This window comes from Antechinus flavipes, chromosome 4, assembly GCF_016432865.1.
Source record: "Antechinus flavipes isolate AdamAnt ecotype Samford, QLD, Australia chromosome 4, AdamAnt_v2, whole genome shotgun sequence".
Lineage (NCBI taxonomy): Eukaryota > Metazoa > Chordata > Mammalia > Dasyuromorphia > Dasyuridae > Antechinus > Antechinus flavipes.
Genome location: NC_067401.1, coordinates 214,954,447 through 214,982,083, shown reverse-complemented (window position 1 = coordinate 214,982,083; position 27,637 = coordinate 214,954,447).

The window sequence follows — 27,637 nt, the reverse complement described above, 5'->3', positions numbered from 1 at the left end:
GAGGTGCCAATTGGCCCAGTCATTGGCCAAAGATTAAGACAGACACTTATATGTCTGGCATAGGAGAGTCAATAGCAGCTGAAGTTAGTGCTACCCCTTTGAGGTGAACATTTGAAGGTGAAATAGGAGTTTTTACTCCTTTTGTAGTTGAAAAAATCCCCATCAATCTATGGGGAATATTAGGCCATAATAGTATTTAGCTATGCATGAACTGTGTCCTCCTTGATAAGCTCCAGTAATCAGAACTACTTGAACTCTACAGAAATCCTATAAATGAAAGGTTTCTTCAGTTCTTTGCAACAGTAATTCCTGATTTGAGCCAACCAATAAACTATTTTTTTCTATGAAGAAATCATCCACCATGAAGATGATTTTCTTTATATTTTTTCTGCTCTTCTGTGGAATCAGTATTACACCAGGTAATGCAGACATCTTTCTGAGTGTCTTCAATACTGGGTGGGAGAAGAAATATGAAATTTGGAGTTAAAAGGAAAGAGAAACAGGAGATTGTCATAAGTAAACTATCTGGCAACCTTTGTTCAACTATTATCAAGGGCAAAGCATTGTATATGAGATCTATGATGCTTCTTTCCCCATATTCTAGTAAAAAAAAATGCTGACTTAGAATGACAGAGTAATATGCAGATTCTTCTTTTTGCCAGTGGACCAATCCAAAACAGAGAATTCTTTGGTCAACTATATATGAATTTCAAAATTTTGAAGTCAGACTGATTTTTTTTAAGTCTTTATATGTTAGTTATTGTTTCTCTATTCTGAGGACAACAGAACTACCATGAATATTTATTTTAATATGAAATGTTGGCAAAATATACTTTATAAAATTGTATTTTGATAAATTTAGTTGAAAAATTCTGAATTTCAAGCATACGAAATCATAGAATGTTGGAAATAACAAAGATAAAAGATTATCTAGTCCATTTATTTCATGCCAGAGATGAGAGACATAGAGATTAAGTGGCTTTTCTAAGATCGATTACATTATGTTAGTAATGACCCTGGAATAGAAAAAGAATTTAAAATTTCAATATAAGTTGTCTTTCACTAAGTTTCATCTGAATCACTGAAGTTTGGCCCAGATGATCAAGCTAAAAACAAATAACAAACAAAATTCTAACTCTTCAGGAAGATGACTGTAAGGTTGGGATATATTATGTAGTTCTTCAATGTATTTGCTTACATACTTCTCCTCTCCCTCATATGTTCATAGATTTGTTAATACACACACACACACACACATACATTTGAGATTCAATATGAAGGAATAAAGTAACTTTGATGTTAGACAATCAAGGTAGAGTAATTGCTGAATACAAGAGTAAATCTCTACCCTCTATTGTAGATCATTCTATAGATTGATAAAAGCTTTCCATATTCACTGAAATAACAAAGATTTACTAAGTACCTATTTTGTACAGAACCTAATATTAGGAGCTATTGAAGGAGTTATAAAGTTTAAGGCTAGATCACTGACCTCTTGAAGCTTGCACCATAGTTGAACAATGTGGCCCTAAATCAGAAAATGGAAAGTGTATCATAGTTGTCTATGAAAAAAATGTGATATATAATATATGTATATATAATATATATATATATATATACACATATATATATACATACATACATATATGCACATATATTCCTATGTATGTATATATCACAGAACTATTTCTTTTCTGACTTCATTCATTCATTCATCCATTTATCTATTCAACAAGTATTTTTCAAGTGCCTACTAGAAGGTGAGAGAACTACAATAACTCACAAAGGGGATAAGGTGATTTTTTTTTTTTTTTTGCTAAAGCAATTGAAGTTAAGTGACTTGTCCAGGGTCACACAGCTATGAAATGTTAAGTGTCTAAGACCAGATTTGAATTCATGTCCTCTTGACTTCAGGAATAGTGCTCTATCCACTGGGTCATCTAGCTGCTAGGTGATTTTTTTTTAATTGCACAAACCCTTATCAGCTCTTTAAGTACTTCTCTTTTTATTTTTATAAAAAAAAAAAAAAAAAAAGCTCTCTTCACACTTTAGCTGATTTCACAAAGTCTTTAGAGGGCTCCTACATTTGCTGACAATCAAACCAGATTGCAGTGGGGGAGAGAATATGAAGAATTCCATATTTCCTCCTCACAATTAGGTGTATGGAGAAGGGGAGAGGGTATATGAAAGGAGGAAAATATTCAAGTAAATCTATCTTGCCCACTCTTTTTCCTTCTAACTGTACATGGTCCCATGTAATATCATTGTTTAACTCTTACTTGTTCCTGTGCCCAGTTTTTCTTATTGTATAGAGTAGGAAATTCAGTCTCAAAAAGAATAAATCTGACCTCTGCCTAAGGTTATGGTATAGTTTCAGAGCTAGAACCTGAGTTTTCTGATTCCTAAATCTGAGGCTTCAATTCAATGAATGTAAAGTTAATCTCACAAGAAGCATGAAATACAATTGTTTCTCAGAAGAGGGAGAAATCACTTGTGACTAGATGGTTAGGGGAGACTTTGTTGATGAATTGCCTTGGGCATTATAGCTGGTCTTAAATATTTTAAAGGCAGTCACGTGAAAAAAGTTTTCAGACTTGCTCTACTTGGCCTCAGATGGGAAAAGTGGGAGCAGTGGGTAGACATAGGAAAGAGGTGAATTTAGGCTTGGTGGATAGGAAAGCTTCTTATGAAATGGATTGCTCTATGACATGGTTAGTTCTCCATCACTGAAAATATTCTAGCAAAATCTGAGTGATCTGTTGGGTATATTGTAGATGGAATATATTTTGGGGGTATAAATTGGAATAGTTGCTTTTGGGGGTCATTTCTAAAATTTCTAATTCTCTTATTATTTTTGAGAAGACATGAGAGAGGGTGAGAAAAGAACTTTAGGATTTCAATTTACAAAAAACAAAAACAAAAACAAAAACAAGAAATTTCCAAGAATAATAGTCAGGTGACAAATGGTGGAGACTTTTTTTTTTTTTTTAACAAATACAAAAAATAAATTAAGGGGATTAACACTGACTTCCTGGAGTAGGAGAAAGTCAGACACTTAGAAAGGGAAGAAACCTCTGGGGCCATTTAGTCCAATCTTATCATCTTATAGATAAGGAAACTGAGGCAGAGAGACTTGATTTAGTGGCTTATCCATAGTTACTCAACCAGGATGATTCTAGAGAGGGACTTCATCCCTATTTATATAATTTGCTATTTTCTCTAATATTTACATATCATTCCTCAAGGAACTTTTCATTTAAGTGTAGGCTCCTGGAAGATGTTACTTGCTAATGACCACTTCACTTGGGATATTGTTATAGATGGTTGTACCAATCCAACGGAATTTATTAAGTCCTTGCTACATCTATGCTACATGCTAGGGAGGCAAATAAAATAAATGAAATTATCCTCACTTATAAATATTTTACATTTCAATGAGGGAAACAAAATATAATATTTCATATAGAAATATATATATCTGTTATTAGTTAATCAATACAAATGCATTCAAAATAGTTAACTACAAAGTAGTTTGGGAGTGAGGACAAGAAGATTCACGACTTTCTTAGTTCAGTCTACTATCAACTGATCAAAACAAGTTTGCAACCAAGTGAAATGTTTTTGCCAGCTTAATATTAAATTTAACTAGGTAATTATAAAAATGAAGGTGTTGTGGAAAAGTATAAAACCCATAAAATGATTTCAAAAATTCTGAGAATACTAGCAGCTGTCACTCTTTGGACACAACATGCCAATGATTCAGAGCATGAGATTAGAAGAAGATATTATCCATACATTATTTCATTTGATCCTAACTGAATTTTATGATACAGATAATAACATTATCTCAATTTAATGGATGAGGAAACTAAGTTTCTAATACATAGGTACATATAAACATGTTATATGTATTACCATACATGGAGAGACAGAGAGAAAGAAAGAGAGAGAGAAGAAACTGAGAAAAGTTAATAATTTCCCTAATATTTTACAGGTACTAATTTCTAAGAAAGAATTCAGAGCCTGCTCTTTTTTAGTTAATCATTCTATTTAGAATCTTTCTTGACTTTCTTTTGTAGCTCTCCTTTGTCCTTTTTCACCTTTTATTTTGTATCATTATTTCTTTAAATTTTCTCATTTAACTCTAGAAAATTATGCATTCTTTAAAGTCAAAGGTCATATCAATCTCTGTTAGCCCAGCCTTTAGCACAGTACCTTATATCTAAAACACATTTAATCAATGTCCACTGAATTGAGTAGGATCCAAATGAACCACTTACAACATTTTCTGTTCCTAAAGGAAGATTTAGAAAGACTTTGCAATGTGGACCCCAAAAAAACCCAATTTCTTCAAGTAAAATCTCAGATGTTAGATTTGATGTCCCTGAGTTTTCATCATCTGAAGTCATAACTTGATTTCAAGAATGATGTTTATTTAGTCTAATTACCACATTTTAAGGCCAAAACATGGAATCTCACTATGGTGAAATAATTTAAGTTGTTGTACTTTTTATTTGGTACATATTGTTTTTCTCATATATTTTTATGATTCAAATATTAAACCATTACTATAACAAGGAATGACATTTTTATATGAGAAATCAATAATGAAGGAACAGTTTCCTCTAATATAATGAGGCAATTTAAACTTTAATCCTAATTGATGTTTAGATATTAGCATTTCCTAATAATAATAAGTAGAACTATTAACTAGTTCCAAGGAAGAAATCGCCAGTCTTTATAGAGAAACTAGCAATTGACAACTAGTGTCAACAAGCCTCATACTTTATTACCATTACTGGATTGAAGAAGACTTGATAATATTAATTTGTCCTTAGTCTGAATGTAAATCTTGCACTGTTTTTCCTGAAAATGACATCTCTTAAAATTTAATAAATAAATTGTTATGCATACTGTCTGACTAAACAAAGCAAATTAAAATTCATTGGAAAGTATAGAAATCACAAAATCTTATTCTGAAGTAGCTTTACAAGTAATCTAGTCAAATCTGTTATCAAAAAGGATTTCTTTCCACAAAATCTCTGAGACATGCCTACCTAATCTTCACTAGAAGACTTTCAGTGACAAGAAATTTACTACATCCCAAAGCAGCCCATGACTTTTGAATAGCTATTGAGATGATATCTTTCTCTTTCTCTTCATCTTCCCCTGAATATGTTTTTTTCTCCTTCAAGTCTCTAAGATCATCTGAACTTTTATACATCAGCTTTAGGGAATTCCTGTTGTCTTTGGAATAAAATACAAAGTTTGTTCTTTATTTTTAAATCTATTCACAAACTACCTATCTTTCCATTCTCATGGTACATTATTCTCCCTCCTGTAGTCAATGATGTGACCAAACTGAATTTCTCTTAGTTTCTTAAACAAAAGACATCCTATCTTCCATTTCCTTGTCTTTTGGATTGGTTATCTTTCACTCAGGGAATTTATAACCCTCACTTGTACCTCATAGAATCTCTCTCTCTTGTTAAGACTTATTCAAAAGTCACTTCTTACATGAAGATTTCCCCTGTTGATTTTCTCTAGCTGCTAGGATTCTGACTCTCAAACTACCTTGTATTTAATTAATTTGAATTCATTTGTATTTATTCTCATCACATTTATCACATATGTATCATATTGTGTATACATATAGGTGTACATATAAGATGAGATAGTACTGTGCTTATATGATCTTACTTCCCTTCCTCCATAGCATAATCCCAAAATTAACAAGCTTCACTAAAACACTGTCTTTCATCTTAAATCACTTTTATTCTTTGTCCTGTCATCTCCACCTAACTAATTCTTAGACCTGAATGACTCATACCATTTCCCTCCACTACTTTTTTGTCCAACCTGTCAAATACTGATCCAAGCAGCCAGGAATCACTGTCAACTTTAGGCCACTGCAAATACATATAATTTAATTTCAATTATATCCTTCCATGGTGAAGTTTTCCTTTGTCTCTGACTCCCCACTGTAATATCAGTTTAACTTTTCTAAAATTTCTCTTTATGCCCCACGACTATTATCCCCCACTACTATTTCTTACTGTCCTTATTTGATGACATTTCCACAAGAATGAGACTACTTATTATAAGAGACTCAGTCCTTATACTTCAAGGTTCAAATCTACTCTCTGTTTTTACCCATTTTTTCCAATTTACTTTTCTGGACTCAGTTTCTTCATCTATAAAATAAAAAGATATAACCAGATGACTTCCTGATCTGAGTAAATGACTTTCTTTCCACATTTCAATTTACAATTGTATTAACTTTTGCTCCACTTTCAAGTAATAACCTGGTTACTTATATTTGATTACTGTTTTACATTTGATCCCATTCCTATCTTTTTTCTTCCAGGACCTTCCAGGGCCATCAATAATTTTCCCTATCACTTATTTTTAGTTTCTTCCCATAGATAAGATTTTTCCCCATTCCTTCCAAACATGTCAAATTCTGTCTTATCCCTGAACAAAGCTTTCATTGACCCTAACATCTGTCTTCCATATTATAGCTTTTTATATGCTTAAAGATAATAATCCTGCATCACTTAGAAATTCCTTTTCTTGAGTAAAATATTTCCAACTTAACTTTGTATGTTATCATATCCAAATCTCCTATCATTCTGTAAAATTCTCTCAAGTTTATGAGTTCTTCATTAAATATGGTACCCAGAAAGGAATACACAGTTCTACATATGTTATGGACAAAATGGAAAAAAAAAAAAAAAAAAAAAACCAGATCCCTTCCTTTGCCCTAGATACTATCCTGCTAATGTTGGAACTCATGATTAAGTTAATATTTTGATTGCCATGTTATATTGTGATTTATGTTAAACTTTCAGTTAAGCAAAAGTCTCAGGATTTGTACAAAAAAAAGTCATATATATGTATTGTGACCTCTGTCTATATTTGCAAAGTTGTTTTTTGAACCTCTGTAGAACTTTGCATTTATAATTTTAAAAATCATCATTAAATTTGGTCCATCATTCTAACATTTTAACATCATTTTTTCTAACCTAATACTTTTGTATGACTTGCTAGTCCTTTCTCCTATTTCCATATAGTGTACAAATTTCACAAGCTTTTTACGCCTGTCTACATCCAAGTTGTAACAATGTTAAAAATCTCTCAGAGTCAAATAATCTAGTAGTATCTGGAATATTCCACTAAGAAATAGAATTTTTATTTTACTGAAACCAATCAAAATGGGGAATACATATGGTCTTAATTGTAATACTCCTTATTCCTTCTAATGCACCTTCTCAAATATTATTTTTGCTTAAGCTAATTTTATCTTTCTTTTTTTACTTACATTTAATTTATGGATTACACTATGTATGAGTATAAACAAATACAAAATAATCTGAAGAAAGAGGGAATACTATCAACTAGATATGCAACTCAAAATTTTTGATAGTCTGGACAGAAACTAAGGATTCCTAGATCTGGAGATGTGGAGATTGTTTACAATGGGTAGCTTATGCAAAGTCAGTGATGTAGGAGATAGCATACAAAATAGTAAGCAGAATTTTGGACACACACTTTCTTCAGTCAAGAATGATGTCTTATTCTTCATAATTTCAGAAGTTCCTTATATATGTCATTCACATACATATCATATCCTCTTTTGCATTATGATTTTTGAATAATGACAGTAATTGACATTTATGTAGCTGTTTTAAGTTTGCAATGTTACTTGATTTTTAGAACACTGCAAATCTGATATTCTGTCATGTATTTTTACCTTTTGATGTTGATGCAAACATTATAGCTGAAATAGGTGAAATTGTATATAATCACACAGAGAAATGGTACTTCAAGGCCAGTGAATTGAGAAAATTAACATTGTATTGTAGGTCTTTAGGTTGTTGTGGAAGGTTAAAAAAGATTAGAGGCAGGTAGAATAGTGAAGAGACTATTGAAATTAGTTAAGGTCAGTTATGGTTACCACTCTACTTGTAATTTGTTCCAGTTATTAGAGATGGGGTAGCTAGATTCCTGACATTCCAGACCAGATATAGTTTCAATCTTGTGGGTGGTAAGAGATAAAATAGGCAGAGACAGGAGATCCAAGACACAAGCAGAAGTTTAATTTCAAAGTTAGAAAAAATAGGTTTGCAAACCAAAGTCCTCTTAAGGAGCAGAGCTGACTGGGTTATAGTAGAGACAGAGTATTTAACCCTGAACACCCCAAAAGGTGGACCCTTCACAGTCATTTTTAGTTCTTAATTCTCACAGCAAGCTCTTGTGTGCAGGTATCTTTGGGACAATATAGTGGGTCCTGTGGAAATAATCTCTAAGATATTAGAACTATTAAACTGTCTCATACCATAAGGATAATTCAAACTTATGATTATTCAGTGGAGTAGAGAACTAGAGTCAATGCAGTAGAAACAGGAGTGTAGCCCCTCGTTCAGTTCATTTCTCTGTTATAAGATACAGGAATTGTTCGAATATGAAGAGATATTGATTAATCACTTTGCGCTGCAGCTGACTGACTTGCTTCTGGCACTCCATTCCTTAGTGAAAATAGAGAAGTTCCAAAAAAATCTAATAGTAATCAATTAATGTGAAAATCATAAATCCTTCAGAAAATACCTGTTGCTGGTCAAAGCAATACATTTTGTGAGATTGTAACATCATCCAGGGGATAGAAGCAGGAATTGTTATACTAAGCACAGGCCTTAGCCTGCTTCTGGGCCTTAACTTTGGAAAACAGTGCATATTCAAATAACTGAACAATAGAGACTGCCCCAGCATTTTAGAACTCTCAGTTATACCTTCCATATAGTGATTTTCCTTATCATAATTCCAATATACCTTGGGTCAGCATCAAAAATTAAATGAGAATTTGGGGGGAGTTTTGTAGAAGCTGCAAATGATGGATGAAGGCTAACAAATGATACAAGGGAAAAAAATTTAGCAGCTCAGAAATGCATAAAATATAACTTTTAATGTCATGATAATTCATACTTGTTCTCTGGTAGAAAGGGAAGGCCAAAAAATTTTATACAGATTTTCCAGATCATGGAGGTGCCACAAACTCCATGATGCAGAAGAAATAATTTTATAGATTACATGTGATAAATAAGATGAGTAGTTTAAAGAATTCTGAATTCATAGAAAAATGTGGTTTTGCCAAATTCAAATTAATTTTTAAGTCAGCATGCTTCATTAATTAGTATCCTGGCTTGGCATTAAAATGATGTGGGTTCCTATTCTGCTTTGAATACTTAACAGCTGTGGAAAATAATTTAATCTATATGCTTAAGCTTCCTCATCTGTAAAACAGATTTGATAACCTTGAAGATTCTTTCCAAATCAAAATCTATAATCATAATTTGAACAATGGATTTTTGGGGGGTGAAGGATTAGAGAAGTTAATATTGGCTAAAAGATGGAGACTATCTTAGAGGTTTTTAGACAGACCTATGAATAACTTTGAATTCCTCCTATTGCCCCCAAATAAGGAAGAAGAGAAAAGAAAAAAGAACCTATGTCATTTTCTATGATTTTTAATCAAAATTGGGCTTGTGTTTTTCTTTTCTTTTCTCAAAATATAGCTGGATTAATAATTCCAGCTGTTCTTTCCTTCTTACAGCAAGAAGTGGAGGAGGAGGAATATCCAAATTTGGCAACTATGATTACAGCAAAAAATGCAGATCAATCAAGGGCACTTGTAAACAATTGTGTTTTGAATATGAAACTAGGATCAGTTACTGCATAAGACCTTCAACGGTATGCTGTGTTTGAGGGCAGAAGACAGAGGACTGATGAACACAGAGAAGAAAACAAAGTAAATCATTAACTTAAAAAATGAGTAAAAACCTAAAGTAAACCCATGTTCTTTTCAAAATTTTGCAGCAGTGCTCATATGACTCTGTAATATTAATTAAATAAAATATCTTTTGCACTGTCTGGTATTCTGTTCTTGTGACTCATGCCCCTACTGCTTTCTCACTTATTCCCTCCCAAGAAGACAGATGATGCTGTTTCAAAAACAGCCCTTTTAATGTCTATTTTTTTTATTTCCACTAGGACATAGCAGGGGTTCACACAATGAAGCAAAGAAGGGAGAGAGTACAGAATATACTTCTTTGAGATTCTATTGTCAAATGAAGTTCAATTCCCATTTTCACATTTGAGACAAACATAGGGTTACTGTGTTATGCAATGATCTGGAAATTGGCCTTCTCAGCATGGAATTGCTAGATTATGCAGAGAAAGAGAGAAAGGAGTGAATATGAGAAGTGAATGCTTAGGATGGCAGAATAGATATAGGTTCAGTTATTATCAGAGCTGAAGCCTAACCTTTTCCCCAAATTAATAATTACATTGGTAGTGGGAAGTAATTCAAAATAGAGTTTGGAGTAAACACGAACCCACCTAATGGTTAGGAATCACTATCTATATCAAAACTTTTATAGACTCCATGACTTCAGAAAAAGGGTTAGAAAAAGACGGTCATTTTTGACCACTTAATTGTTCATGAGTTGTAAATAAAATGTATTGACTCTATGGCTTTTGATCATGGCCCTTTCCCAATTTTTCAAGTCTTTGTTACCTACCTAAGTTCCCTTTCCCTTAATATCTTTTAATGTCAGTGATGTTTCTCATAATATTACCAGATTTTAATTCAAGAAGTATGTGACAGAATCATAGGCAAAAAAAGGTAAAAGCTGGCTCCAGCACACCACTAGCTATAATTATCCTACTGGGAGAAAGCCTTTATAATGTGTATAAATTTTATTCTTCCACACCAATTCTAGTGCACATTTTGCTGATATTAAGACACATACACACATGAACACACACAAATGAACACACCAACAAAAATAAATGCATACATGCCATATATGTAGTGCGTGTATTTGTTGTATATATGCATATAAGGATTTTGTAAATATGTGAATCTATGCAAGGAGAGAAGCGTGATAAAAGACAAAAAGCAGAGCATTTTTTTTTTTTACACAATGAAAAAGATCATAAGCATATTATACATGGGAATAATGACAGAGTTTATCTTAATTGGATTGGATGAATCATATTGGGCAATGAAAGGAAAAAATTGGCTGGATAAAATGACATCAGATCATTAAAGTCTTGAAAATCTGGAAAGAGAAGTTTAGAATTGATGTTTATAATACATTGTAAATAAGTATACCTGTATGCAAATTAGTAATAATGAAAGTGAGAGACTGAGCTGAATAGCATATTCCCTGTTAAAAAAAAATGCTCACAAGTCTATTATTTTCTGAAAAGATTACTGTTTGAATATTATTAGAGATGTCAGCTGGCTTCCTGGCATCTCTTGTAGCCTCCCCCATTTTGGGATAAGTGCTCTTCTGATTCAAGCTCATTTGTTTCCTCATGTTAAATGACCTGGGATGTAAAGCATGAATTGCTTTTCTTTTATACAGCTACGGGAAGAGAACCCTACAAGATCAGAAGATGCCATAAATATTTGGGAAACTGCAAAACATTTTGTGAAAGTGATGAATATAAATTTGGTGTATGTATTAAATGGAGGCTTCAATGCTGTATATAATACCTGAGGTGAAACATTTACCTGTCTTCAAAATGGAAGCATTGAGAGCTCAAATTACCACAACAGCAATTCATCTTGATAAGCCAAGTAGACTTGTACCTTCATGAAAGGAGGGATCAATTTTTAAACCTCTCTGTATTATCATTCTAATGTAGTACTTTTAATATGGTAGATGCTCAATAAATAATGTTCATTAGTTGTTGATTGACAAATCACTTTCTGGACTCTTGATTATAAAATTTATCCATAGTTCTTTTTCTCTCTGTCTCTGTGTGTCTGTCTCTGTGTCTCTCTCTGTCTTTCTCTGTCTCTTGTCTCTCTTCGTGTGTGTGTGTGTGTGTGTGTGTGTGTGTGTGTGTGTGTGTGTGTAAAACTGCTATTTAAGTTGGTTGCTTACATGCTTAATTTCTCTAATGCCTCTTCCTCAATATGGATTAAACTAAAGAGTCACAAAACAATAACTGTGTAAGAAAGATTATAGTTTTATTTTTATGCCTTTCTCACCCAAAATGATATAAATTATTTCACTTTTTCTATTCCTTTCATTATTATCAACAGCACTTTCATTCTCACTTTATTTAAAATACTGATGTTACTATACATTAGGTCTCCAAATTTATTCAAATGTTTCTGTTTCTGCAATTTTCTAGTCATTTTTCCTCTTATGAAATTTTTCCTTTGTCTCTATATTACTGAAGTTATCTTTTCGCATTTCCTTTTGGACTTTGCCTTGTTAATTGAACTCTAACTTAATATCTCTTAAAATTTACTTTTTTTTTTCTTTAGCTTATTTTTTAAATTCAAATTCCCTCAGGTATCACAATCCTTCTTTTGACCTTGTTGTCTATGACCTGGCTATGAACTTATTTGTCTTTTTTTTTTAATTTCAAAATTCTCACAAGGGAGTTATATGTACTGATATTTCCAATTGCTTGTTATTCATACATACATTTTTTTTTTACCTCATAGAACATTATTCCCACTCACCTCTCAACACAATTTTAATGAGTTTCTCAAGTTTTATTCCTTGACCTTCCCTCTTCCAAGCACTATATTTCATGGATTTCATGAACTTAATTTCATTTGCCTTTTTTGGGAATGAGTTCAATGACTTTTAGCCAAAAACAATAACTCCCAAATAAATATCCACAGCCATGATTTCTCTTCTAAGTTCTAGTTCTAAATTTGCAATTGCCTGGTAAGAACTTTAGATAACAGTTATTAATTTATGTATTCGTTCACTTCACCATATTAAAAACATAAATAGTAAAGCAAGACAAATTCCCACAATCTCCATGTCCAAATATGCTTGTTTTATTGGTGATTTTAAGCCCATCAACTTATCTGGCAGAAGATGAGTGTTATGATTTATTTTTAATTCTCCACACTCATGCTTAATCACTGAATTAAAGATTCCTAAGTTTTATACAATTGTTTTATTTTCTATAATGTCATTTTATAAATTGTTCTCCTAGTTTTCTCACTTAACTTATAATTTCCTTTGACACTATTTTTTTTTTTTTTTTTTTTTTTTTGCAGGATGGAGGAATCTGGAAAGATAGTAGAGTATGTCAGGGAATTCCAAAGTCTCCAGATTTACCCCAGCAATAAAACAAAATTATGCCTCAGGTCAAACCATAAGTGAAAAACAAATAAGACTTAGGGTCTAGGACAACCCAAGAAGACCTAAATAAAGGCCCCATTAATGAAGTTTAACAGTGTGAAATATAAATATTTCCAGGTTAGCTCTGTTGATACAGCAAGCAGGGAGCTAGCTGGGTTTGGAGATATCCTCAACAAGCACTAGGGGAACTTTCATTTCCTATATTGAGGGAGGAGTTAGGAATCTGCATCTAGGAAAATCAAAGGACCCTCAACTGATAAAGGAATGTCAGGCCCAGCTGTGCTGCTGTAATCTAGCCCTGGGTGAGAAGGAATTAGAACATGCAGTTTGTCACTTCACTGTATAACAAACATAAATAATAATGCAAGACACATTCCCGCAATCTACATATCCAAATTTGCATGTTTTATTGATAAATGGGAAGGAAGCTTGTAGGCCTAGGGCCCAAGGGGAGCATAAAATCCCTATCTTATTGTAGAGGAAGCTTGAGACAAGCTCCTCTTTGCAGAGAGCTCAAGAAGAGATCTCAACCTTTAAAAATGAGCAAAAAAGCAAAAAGAACTCTCACCATAGATAGCTATAATGGAGACAGGGAAGAACAGGCCTTTAATCCTGAGGGCACTAAAGGCAAAATGCCTCCGGAGTAAGCCTCAAAGGGTGATATGAGTTGGTCTTCAACTCACAAAAACTCTCTTGGAAGAAATGAAAAAGGATTTAAAAAAAAAAAAACTTTTATTTAAAAAAACAGAATAAGAAGAAAACCATAAAAGGAATACAAAACAATATTAAACAAAACACAAGAGAGCATTGTTATAAACCCAGCAGAACATTAGGGAGGATTCAAAATATATAACAACAATTTACCAGATTAAGAAAGTATAGCCATTAGTAGAAGAAATTATATGAATGAGTGTCCATGTTTTCTTTACTTCCTTGTAAATTGTTCTTTTGTTCTCTACCGTGCACCTTTTCCACTTTATTTATCTTTTCTCCCCTTCAGCCCCACCCCATCCACAAGCATGCTAGTAGTTTAAAAAGTGTGTATTTATATTTACATATATAGATATATAGCTATACATACAACAAACACACCTCAAACTTCCCCCTTCACATACACAGCCGTATATCTTTCCTATCTTTCTTGACTCATTGCTTTAATACTCTCCTAACTCATCTTGTTGTTACTTAACACCTTCTTACCCCTTTGGTTTTTTTTCCACACCCTTTTCTTCTCAGTCTGCCTATCCCTCCCCCCTTATTTCTTTGTAGATTTTGAAGGGTGCTTTAATATTCATGGTATATATGTAGTGTTGCCTATTTACCTCATTCCCAATGTAAGTAGCTTTACAGAACTATGCTTCCTCCTCCCTATACGATGTTTCTTTGTTTCTTCCTTTGCACCTCACTTGTAGAATTACTATTTTTGCCTTAATTCTGCTCTAATCTTCCTTTGGAGCTGCCCTATTATTCATGAAATCTTAAACATATGGTATTCATTTCCTATTTATAAAAAAAAACATAAACAATTTGTCTGTGTTGAGTTCATTGTAACTGGTCTTTGGTTCTGGATCTTATGTGTTAAATTTTCCGTTTTAGGTTTGGTTGATAGAAAGTCCTGGAAATTTGCAAGTTTGTTGAATGTCCGTACAATTCTAATTGTAGCTCTAGCATTTTTGAATTTTTTCCTTGTTTCTTGAAATTTTTTCTCTTTAATCAGGAATTTTTGAAATTTGGTAATAATGTTCCTATGTGTTTTTTACAAAGGATTTCTGAGGTGGTAATCTGTGAATTTTTTTTTATTTCTACTTTCCCCACCTTTCTATCATATCAAGACAATTTTCTTGGATTATTTCTTGTATGATGGTGTACATCGGTCCTTTTTTTGGTCACAACTTTCAGGCAGCCCAATTATTATTATATTATCTCTTTTTGATCTGTTCTGTAGACTTGTCATTTTTCTTGTAAGATGTTTTACATTCTGTTCTATTTTTTTATTCTTTATAAGCTATTTTGTTATTTTTTGGTCTCTTGTATCTTCAATGGCCTCCCCTTACTCAATTCTAATTTCTAAAGACTTATTTTTATCTTTGAGACTCTATATATTCTTTTGTAGTTGGTTAACTTTTTTTCATAATCTTCTTGTTTTTTATGGTTTTTATTATTTTTTTTTTTTGGTTTTTCCTCAAAGTCTCTCATTTGATTTTTAGATTCTTTTTTTGAGTTCTATAAATTCTCTCTGGACAGGAAGCCATTTCATGTTACTATTTGGGGTAGAAGCTTTTTGTAATTTCAATGTCCTCCTCTAAAGATGAACTCCAATCTTCCCTATTCCCATGGTATGCTTCTATAGTGGGATTCTTTCTTCTTTGCTGGTTAATTTTTAAAATAAAAGTATTAGTGTAAGCACCTCTAATCCTGAGGTTAGTGAGATAATGCTTCTGGCTTCACCTCAGTTCTCCTCTCTGACCAGGAACCCTAAACCAAGATCACCACCCTCCAACAAATGGCAACAGCCAGCAGCATTCCTGCTCCACTGCTTCTGCACTCACCAGGTGCTGCTTCCCTTTTGCTCAGAATCATGTCTTTGCAGCAAAGTCCCTTTCCCTCTTTTATGATGTCTTTGGGACATAAGCCCTATAAAAACATTGCTGGATCAAAGGGTATGCACATTTAGATAGCCTTTGGGGCATAATTCCAAATTGCTCTCCTGAATGGTTGATCAGTTCAGAACTCCAAAAAAATGTATTAGTGCCCCAGTTTTCCCCGCATCCCCTCCAACATTCATCATTATTTTTTCCTGTCATCTTAGCCAATCTGACAGGTGTGTAGTGGTACTTCAGAGCTGTCTTAATTTTCATTTCTCTGATCAATAGTGATTTAGAGCACCTTTTTCATATGACTAGAAATGGTTTCAATTTCTTCATCTGAAAATTATTGGTTCATATCCTTTGATCATTTATCAACTAGATAATGGTTTGAATTATTATAAATTTGAATCAGTTCTCTAGAATAGACTCTAGGTGTTTATCAGAACTCTTGGATGTAAAAAAAAAAATCCAGTTCATTGCTTCCTTTTTAATCTTGTCTGCATTGGTATTGTTTGTACAAAAACTTCTAACTTAACATAATCAAAAATTATCTGGAAAACATCTCCTTAAAGAGAGTAATTTGCTAAGTGGAAAAATGAATACAAAACCTCCTGGAGGAAAACAGCACCTTACAAGTTAGAATGAGGACAAATGGAAGCTTATGATTCTATAAAATATTGACAATCCAAATGAATGGAAAAATGCAAGAAAAATTAAATATCTTTGTGGGAAATCAAAAGAAAACTAAACAATTGAGCTGGAAAAGAGATCCAGATGAGACAATATCAGAATCATTGGATTACCAGAAAGACACAATCAAAAGGAAGACTTGGATGGCATTTTCCCAGAAATTATTTAGGAAAGCTGTCCTGATGTCCTGAATACAGAAAGCAAAACAGGCAGTGAAAGAACCCACTTATCACCTTAAAAAGATTCCAAAATAAAATTTCCAAACAATATAAAACCAAATTCCAAAATTATCGAGTGAAAGAAAAAATACTACAAGTGACCAATAAGAAACAATTCAAATATTGGGTAATCACAATCAGGATTACACGGACATGTAACAGGAATGGACCTGTTACATGGAAGCAACAACATTAAAGTGGTCCTGTAACATTATGTTACAGAAGACAAAGGAGCTAGAATTATAACCTGACTAAATTAAACACAATATTTCAAGGGGAAAATGTCATAAAATGAAAAAGAAAAATTTTAAGCTTTGAAGACAAGAACTAAACAACAACAACAACAACAACAAAAACCTCTAATATCATGACCCAAGAGAAGCATTAAACAGATAAAAAAATGAAAAGAACACATAAGGACTTAGTAAAGATAAATTGTTTACACCCCTTCATGGGAAAATGGTAGTATTAATTCTCAATGATAATATCCCTCATAGTATATTGAGAAAATACACATTAACATAGTGTATCGGTATAAATAGAATTTGAAAGAATGGCATTAAAAAAAAAATTAAGTGATGAGAAAAAGGAGAACACTAGATGAAGGAAAAGAGGTAAAATGGTATAAAGTATTTCACCGAAGAAGAATGAAAGATCTATTACAAAAAAAAAAAAATGCAAGATGGAAGGGTGGACAATGAAAATCACTTGCTCTCATCTGTATTGGTTTAAGAATGGAATAATATACACACCCAGATGAATATAGAATTCTATTCTACCCAGTAGGAAAGCAGAAGAGGAGGAGATTAAGTAAATGGAAAGGTATGAGCTGATAAGAAGAAGGCTAAATGAGGAGACAGCAGCAAAACACTGATAAGAGAGGGTGAAATGAAAAAGAGGACAAGAATAGGATTGAGCAAAATAACAGGTAGTAATCATAGCCAAGGTGAGTGGGATGAACTCTTCCATAAAATGGGTTTAAAATGTTTCAAGAAAGACATTCGAAACAGAGAGACACACACAAAGTAAAGATGAGAGGCTAGAACAGTACTGATTATGCATCAGATGAAGTGAAATAAAAAGCAGATATTCAAATCTTAATTTCAGATGAAGCAAAAGCAAAATAGATCTAATTAAATGAAATAAGGAAATAAAGTACATCTTTTTAAAGATATCATAGACAGTGAAGCAACATAAATACCACACGTATGTGCATCAAGTGATATAGCATCCAAATTCTTAAAGGAAAGGTAAAGTGAATTTACAGGGAACAAGAATAGATAGCAAAATTATACTAGGGTGGACCTCCACAGCTCCTTTTCAGAACTTGATAGATCTAACCAAAGCATGAACAAGATAGAAACTAAAGAGGTGAATGAGGAATAAGACTTGACAGAATTTTTGAGAAAACTGAATAAAAACAGAAAGGAATATGACTTTTCTCAGCAGCATATGGGACTTACACAAAAATAGACAATTTAATGGAACATAAAAACCTGAAAATCAAATGTAAAAAGGTAGAAATAGTAAATGTATTCTTTTCAAATGATTACATAATAAAAATACACTAAAAAAAAAGCAGTGGAAATACAACTTAAAATTAATTGGAATTGGCTCAAAGAGGAAATAACATACATATTCAATATGTGTATAAAACTCTATCTTACTCTGCAGGACAAAAGAAGTGGAATTGGATATGGAAAGGGGGGAGGTTGATAAATTTATTGTGGGAGAAAGTGCTCAATACCAAAGCACTTTTAAGGAGGGATTGGATGAAATGAGAAAGAGAATAACAAAGGGAAAAACAGATATCAATAGTAACTGTAAATAAGAATTTTGAAGCAAGTTTCTATGATAAGACATCAGTTCTCAAACGTAGAGGGAACTGAGTCAGATTTATAAACAATAAGTGCCATGTTCCAATTGATAAGTGATCAAAAGATATGATTTTTTGTGCCCAAAGTGTTATAAGTTCATGCACAACCTTTGATCTAACAATACCACTAGTAGGCATGAATACCAAAAGATATTTTTTAAAAAGAAAGAAAAAATGACCTATGTGAACAAAAAAACATTCATAGCAGAGTTCTTTTCAGGAAAAAAAATGGAAATTGAGGAGACATCCATCAATTAGGAAATGGCTCAAATTATAATATGTGTTTGTGATGGAATATTATTGTTCTATTGGGAAGAATACTTTTTAAAAAACACCTGAAAAGTCCTCCATGAACTCAATCAAAGTGAAATGTACTGAATACCAAGCAATAGCAATGTTCTGGGATGATCTGGCATAAATGATTTTGTTCTACTCAGTAGTAAAATTATCTACAACTACTCTGATGGACTTAAGATGAAAAATCCCATCCATACCCAGAGAAGGAATTGTGTCTGAATATGGATTGAAGCATTCCCTCTTTCTCTCTTTTTTAATTTAATTTTTCTTGAGGGCTTTTATTTTTATAAGTGTGGAAAAATCTATGTTTTCTTTCCCAACTTGACTTTCATGGAAATGTTTTGCATAACTTCACATATGGTTTCTTAATTGTAGGTGGGGATAAAGGAGAGAACTTAAAACTCAAAAATTTTAAAAACAAATGTAAAAAAGTTTTGAATATAACTGGGGAAAATACTAAATAATTTTTTTTTTAAATTGCAAACTAAAGAACACAATCTTAAAAGAATAAGTGGGTCAAAAAGAAATAAGCAATAATTTTATTAAAGAGAATGAAAACAATGAGAAAATATACCAAAACTTATAGGACACAGTCAAATCAGGATTTAGGGAAAATTTAATTTCTCTAAATTCTTATGTTAAGAAAATGACAAAAGAATAAATCAATGAATTAGACATGCAACACCACCAACAACACAACTTGAAAAATTTCCCTAATTGAATGCCAAATTGGGAATCCTGAAATTCAAAGGAGAGATTAATAAGGCTGAGAAAATGAACATTAAAAAATGAGCTAATAAATAAATCTGGGATCTGGTTTCATGAAAAAACCAAGAAAATAGATCAACAACTGATTAATTTGATTTTAAAAAGACAAAAGAAAATCAAATATTCAGTATGAAAAAGTAATCACTACTAATGAAGAAAAATAAAAACCTTTATTAGTTAATATTTTGCCCAATTTTATGCTGATAAATCTCATAATCTGAGTGAAATTGATGAATATTTATGAAATTATAAATTGCATAGATTAATGGAGCAGGAAATAGGAAGCCTAAATAAACCTATCTTACAAAAAGAAATTGAACAAACCATTAATTAACTTCCTAAGTAAAAATCATTAGGGCTAGATGAGTCCATGACTAAATTCTACCAAACATTTAAAGAACAATTAATTCCATTACTATATACACTATTTGGGAAAATAGGCAAAGAAAAACTTTGCAAAATTCCTTTTATGATACAAATATGGTGCTCATATATAAACCAGTAAGAGTTAAAACAAAGAAAATCATAGACCAATTTTCCCTAGTGAATATTGTTGCAAAATTTTTGAATTAAGCAAATACAGTAAGGTATCACAAGTATTATACATTATGACAAGGTGAGATTTATGCCAGGAATGGAAGTTTCATTTAGTATTAAAAAAAAAAAAAAAAGAATAACACTTCCTGCCAAGATGGTGGAGAGGACACATACATTTACTTAATCTTCGTCTTTGCTCTCAGAATTTATTTCATGACAAGGCCTCAGAATTAGTGCTTGACTGGAAAAAAAATAATTACCAATTGAAATTAGGCAGAAAAAGTCTGTTTTTGATCATGGGCGGGGATGGGTGCTGGCTGAGGGCAGGAAGTGAAAGTATGGCAGGCAGCTCACATTGAGCAAACCAGAGGGGTGTGGGGTGTGATCTCAGCTGTTTTTGGAGAAAGAATTTTAAAACAGTGTGGCTACTTTGCCTTGGCAGAAAGCCAGTAGACCAGGAGAGAAGCTGTAAACTAAGGAGGTAAAAACTATAACCCTGAAAAGCTAGGGTCTCTCAGGACCTGGCCACACCCACCTGGAGTGTCTCAACATGCTCTCAGAGTCTCAGAGCACAGATGCAGCGTAGCCATTGATGCCCTGCAACTGCCTCACTGCTGCCCCCCACATTCTGTAGAGGAAGATCAGTAATACCATCCAGCCCCTCCCCTCAAAAAAAAAAGCAGACTGCATTTGTTTCTTTGTTAGTTTATCTTCTTTGATTCTTCTCTGACAAAATGAGCAAAAAATTAAAACAGACTCTAACCATTGATAGATTCTATATGGATAGAGAGCAGATTTTAAACCCTGAGGAGAATAAAAACAGGGGATATCATCTGGTCCACAACACACAAGACTTTCATAGAAGAACTTTAAAAAGGCTCACACAAGAGAGCTAGAAGAAAAATGGAAAAAGGAAAGGGAAGATTGGCAAGAGAGTCTGGATAAGTCATCCCACACATTTAAAGATAGAGTGGATAAAGAAATCAAATCCCTGAAAAACAGAATTAGTGAACTGAAAAAAGAAAATAGCTCTCTAAAAAATAAAATTGGCAAAATGGAAAAAAATTCCATAGAACAAAACAACTCACTTAAAAACTCAATTGGACAATTAGAAAAAGATATAAAAAAGTGAGTGAATTCAAGCAAAACCAAAAAAAAAAAAAAAATGAAACAATGGGAAAAATGTCAAATACCTTCTTGGGAAAACAAGAGATCTGGAAAATAGATCTAGGAGAGATAATCTGAGAATTATTGGACTCCCTGAAAATATGATGAAAAAAAGAGCTTGGACACTATTTTCTAGGAAATTATCAAAGAGAATTACCCAGAATTTATAGAAACAGAGGGTAAAATAGATATAGAAAGAATCCATCAATCACCTACTGAAAGGGATCCTAAAATCAAAACTCCAAGAAATATAGTGGCTAAATTTCACAACTATCAAACCAAAGAAAAAATATCACAAGCCGCTAGGAAAAAAAAAATCAATTCAAATATAGAGGAGCCACAATAAGAATTACCCAAAATCTAGCAGTGTCCACATTAAAGGATCAAAGGGCTTGGAATCTGATATTCCATAAAGCTAAAGAATTTGGTATGCAGCCAAAAATAACTTACCCAGCCAAAATAAGCATTTTTTTCCCCAGGGAAGAAGATGGACATTCAACAAAATAAGTGAAGTTCATCTATTTCTGATGAAAAAACTGGAACTAAACAAAAAGTTTGTTCTACAAATATAGAATTCAAGAGATACCTAAAAAGGTAAAAAGAAATCTTGGGAACTATATTTCTGCTATAAAGATATATAAAGAACACATGTATAATTTGTTCTAGAACTAGAAGTAGAAAGGAAATTGTACCAGAAAAAGGGTAAAGTGGGGGTACTACATCTCACAAAGAGGCAAAGAACACCTATTATATCTGAGAGAAAGAATGTAGGGAGATGAACATAGTGCGTATCATACTTTCATCAGAATTAGCGTAAAGAGAAAAATATTAGACATATTTGATTTATGGTGAAACTTCTTCTATCTCATTGAAAAGTGGGAGGGGGAAAGTTCAAAGGGAAGGAGTAAGTTAAGCAGAAGGGAATACAGAAATTGTGAAGAAAGGGGGTAAAATGGGGAGAAATTCTAAGGTGGGGACAGGGATACTAAAAAGGGAGGTCAGTGAGAAGCAAGTGATGCTCACAAGTTTAATACTGGGGAAGGCGGGATGGAGGAAGGAAAAGAGAAAAGCATAAGCAGGGATTAACAAGATGGCAAGTTATACAGAATTGTTCATTTTAACCATAAATGTGAATGGGACAAACTCCCCCATAAAGAGGAAATTGGCAGACTGGATTAAAAGCCGGAATCCTACAATATGATGTTAACAGGAAACACCCCTGAAACAGACTGATACATACAGAGTAAAGGTGAAATGTCGGAGCAGAATTTACTATGCTTCAGGTGAAGTCAAAAAAGCAGGGGTAGCCATCCTCATCTCAGATCAAGCAAAAACAAAAATTGATCTAATTAAAAGAGATAAGGAAAGGTACTATATCTTGCTAAAGGGTAGCATAGATAATGAAGCAATATCAATATTAAGCCTATATGCATCAAGTGGTATAGCATCTAAATTCTTAAAAGAGAAATTGAGAGCTGCAAGAAGAAATAGACAGCAAAATTATAATTGTGGGAGATCTCAACCTTGCACTCTCAAAATTAGATAAATCAAACCACAAAATAAATTAGAAAGAAGTCAAAGAGGTAAATAGAATACTAGAAAAGTTAGATATGATAGCTCTTTGGAGAAAACTAAAAGGAGACAGAAAGGAGTAAACTTTCTTCTCAGCAGTTTATGGAACCTATATAAAAATTGACCATTTAGGGCATAAAACCTCAAATTCAAATGCAATAAGGCAAAAATAGTAAATGCATCCTTTTCAGACCACAGTGCAATGAAAATTATATTCAATAAAAAGCCAGGGGAAAATAGACCAAAAAATAATTGAAAACTAAATAATCTCATACTAAAGAATGATTGGGTGAAACAGCAAATCATAGACATAATTAATAACTTCACCCTAGAAAATGACAATAATGAGATGTCATACCAAAATGTGTGGGATGCAGCCAAAGTGGTAATAAGGGGAAATTTTATGTCTCTACAGGCCTACTTGCATAAAATAGAGAAAGAGGTCAATGAATTGGGCTTGCAACTAAAAATGCTAGAAAAGGAATAGATTAAAACTCCTCAGTCAAACACTAAACTTGAAATTCTAAAAATAAAAGGGGAGATTAATAAAATTGAAAGTAAAAAAAAATTATTGAACTAATTAATAAAACTAAGAGTTGGTTCTATGAAAAAACAACAAAATAGATAAACCCTTGGTGAATCTGATTTAAAAAAGAGAAAAATCAAATTGTTAGTCTTAAAAATGAAAAGGGAGAACTCGCCACTAAGAAGAAGTTAGAACAATAATTAGGAGTTACTTTGCCCAACTTTATGCCAATAAATTCGATAACTTAAATTAAATGGAAGAATACCTTTAAAAATATAGCTTGCCCAGATTAACACAGGAAAAAGTAAATTAGCTAAACAGTCCCATTTTAGAAAAAGAAATATAACAAGTTATTAACCAAGGAAATCCCTAAGAAAAAATCCCAGAACCAGATGGATTTACATGTGAATTCTGCCAAACATTTAAAGAACAATTAACTCCAATGCTATATAAACTATTTGAAAAAATAGGGAATGAAGGAGTCCTACCAAATTCCTTTTATGACACAGACATGGTACTGATACCTAAACCAGGTAGGTTGATAACAAGAGAAAGAAAATTATAGACTAATATCCCTAATGAATATTGATGCTAAAATCTTAAATAAAATATTAGCAAAAAATATTATAGAATATCATCCCCAGGATAATACAACATGACCAAGTAGCATTTATACCTGAATGCAGGGTTGGTTCAATATTAAGAAAAATATAGCATAATTGACTATATCAATAAGCAAATTGACAAAAAACATATGATCATCTCAATAGGTGCAGAAAAAGCTTTGGATAAAATCCAACATCCATTACTAATAAAAACACTTGAAAGGATAGGAATAAATGGACTTTTCCTCAAAATAGTCAGGAGTATATATTTAAAACTTTCAGTAAGCATCATATATAATGGGGATAAACTGGAACCTTTCCCAGTAAGATCAGGAGTGAAATAGTGCCCACTATGACCATTATTATTCAATATTGTATTAGAAATGCTAGCCTTGGCAATAAGAGTCGAGAAAGAGATTAAAGGAATTAGAGTGTGTAATGAGGAAACCAAATTATCACTCTGCAGATGATGTGATGGTATACTTAGAGAACCCCACAGATTCTATTAAAAAGCTATTAGAAATGATTCACAACTTTAGCAAAGTTGCAAGATACAGAATAAATACACATAAGTCCTCAGCATTTTTCTACATCACCAACAAAATCCAACAACAAGAGATACAAAGAGAAATTCCATTCAAAATAATTGTTAATAGTATAAACTATTTGGGAATCTATCTACTAATGGAAACTCAGGAATTATATGAGCCAAATTACAAAACACTTTCCACACAAATAAAGTCAGATTTAAATAATTGGAAAAATATTAAGTGCTCTTGGATAGGCTGAGTGAATATAATAAAGATGACAATACTCCCTAAACAAATATATATATATATATATATATATATATATATATATATATATATATATATATATATATATATATATATATATTTGGTGCTATACCAATCAGACTCCCAAGAAATTATTTTAGTGACCTAGAAAATATAACAATAAAATTCATATGGAAGAACAGAAAGTCGAGAATTTCAAGGGAATTAATGAAAAAAAAATCAAATGAAGATGGCCTACCTAGCTGCACCTGATCTAAAACTATATTATAAAGCAGCAGTCACCAAAACCATTTGGTATTGGCTAAGAAATAGATTAGTTGATCAGTGTAATAGGTTTGGTTCACAAGACAAAACAGTCAACAACTATAGCAATCTAGTGTTTGACAAACCCTAATGCTAACTTTTGGGATAAGAATTCATTATTTGACAAAAACTGTTGGGAAAACTGGAAATTAGTATGGCAGAAATTAGGCATGGACCCACACCTAACACAGTACACCAAGATAAGATCAAAATGGGTCCATATTTAGGAATAAAGAATGAGATTATAAATAAATTAGAGGAATATAGGATAGTTTACCTCTCAGACTTGTGGAGGAGGAAGGAATTTGTGACCAAAGAAGAACTAGAGATCATTATTTATCACAAAATAGAAAATTTTGATTGCATCAAATTAAAAAGCCTTTGTACAAACAAAACTAATGCAAAGAAGATTAGAAGGAAAGCAACAAATTGGGAAAACATTTTTACAGTTAAAGGTTCTGATAAAAGCTTCATTTCCAAAATATATAGAAAATTGACTCTAATTTATAAGAAATCAAGCCATTCTCCAATTGATAAATGGTCAAAGCATAGGAGCAGATAATTTTCAGATGATAAAACTAAAACTATTTCCACTCAAATGAAAGAGTGTTCTAAATCACTATTGATCAGAGAAATGCAAATTAAGACAGCTCTGTGATACCACTACACACCTGTCAGATTGGCTAAGATGACAGGGAAAAATAATGATGAATGTTGGAGGGGATGCAGGAAAACTGGGACACGATGCATTGTTGGTGGAGTTGTGAACGAATCCAACCATTCTGGAGAGCAATCTGGAATTATGTCCCAAAAGTTATCAAACTGTGCATACTTTTTGATCCAGCAGTGTTACTACTGGGCTTATATCCCAAAGAAATACTAAAGAAGGGAAAGAGACCTGCATGTGCAAAATGTTTGTGGCAGCTCTTTTTGTAATGGCTAGAAACTGGAAAATGAATGGATGCCCATCAATTGGAGAATGGTTGGGTAAATTGTGGTATATGAATGTTATGGAATATTATTGTTCTGTAAGAAATGACCAGCAGGATGAATACAGAGAGGCTTGGAGAGATTTACATGAACTGATGCTGAGTGAAATGAGCAGATCCAGGAAATCATTATATACCTCAACAAGAATGTTTTCTGATGGAAGTAGATATCTTTGACAAAGAGAAGATCTAATTCAGTTCCAATTGAAAAATGATGGACAGAATCAACGACACCCAGAAAAGGAACACTGGGAAATGAGTGTGAACTCTTTGCAGTTTTGTTTTTCTTCCCAGGTTATTTTTACCTTCTGAATCCAATTCTTCCTGTGCAACAAGAGAACTGTTCGGTTCTGCACACATATATAGTATCTAGAATACATTATAACATATTTAATGTATAAGATTGCCTGCTATCTAGGGGAGAAGATGGAGGGAGAGAAGGGAAAAATCAAAACATAAGTGAGTGCAAGGCATAATGTTGTGAAAAATTACTCATGCATATATACTGTCAGTAAAAAGTTATAATTATTAAAAACAAACCAACAAAAAAGCCATTATCTACATAGTTGACCATATTAATAAGAAAACCACCAGAAATAATGTAATTATCTCTATAGATACCAAATTTTTTTGACAAAATACAGCATCTATTCCTTTAAAAAAATACCCTGGAAAACATAGGAATAATGGGAATATTCCTTAAAATGATAAACAGCATTTATCTAAAACCATCAACAAACATTATCTGTAAAGGAGATAATCTAGAAGCCTTTTAAACAATATTTCTTATCTCCACTATTATTCAACACAGTACTAGAAAAGTTAGCTTTATAAATAAAAGAAAAAAAAATAAAAGAAATGGAAACAGGCAATCAGGAAATGGAATTATCACTATTTTTCTGAGGCAATTGGGGTTAATTAAGTGAATTTATCCAGGTCACACAGCTAATGAATGTTAATGTCTCAGGTCAGATTTGAATTCAGATCCTGCTGATCCAGGGCCAGTGCATTATCCATTGTGCCATCTAGCTGCCTCCAAAGCCATCACTATATGTAGATGATATATTGATACACTTATGGAGTCTAGAACACCTAAATGTGCTAAAATATTTATATCAACTTTTTTGTGTTGACAAAATTTGGAAACTGAGGTGATTGACATCAATTAGAGAATGGCTGAATAAACTGTAGTATATGAATGTAATGGAATACTTTTGTGCAATAAGAAACTGTGAACAGGAAGATTTCAGAAAAAGTTGGAAAAACTTATACAAATGGGATGTGAAGAGTAGAATCATGAAAACATTTTTATCAATGTCAGCAACACTATTTGATGATCAACTTTTATACACTCAGCTTTTCTCAGCTACACAAGAATCCAAGATAAGTAGAAAGGATTGATGAATAAAAATTGAGGATTTTCAATTTTGCACTTTTCTACTCTTTTAAATTATATGCCTAATTCTTTGATCTCCTCTTTCTCTACTTTATTCATGTAAGCATTTACAAATGTTACATTTTTT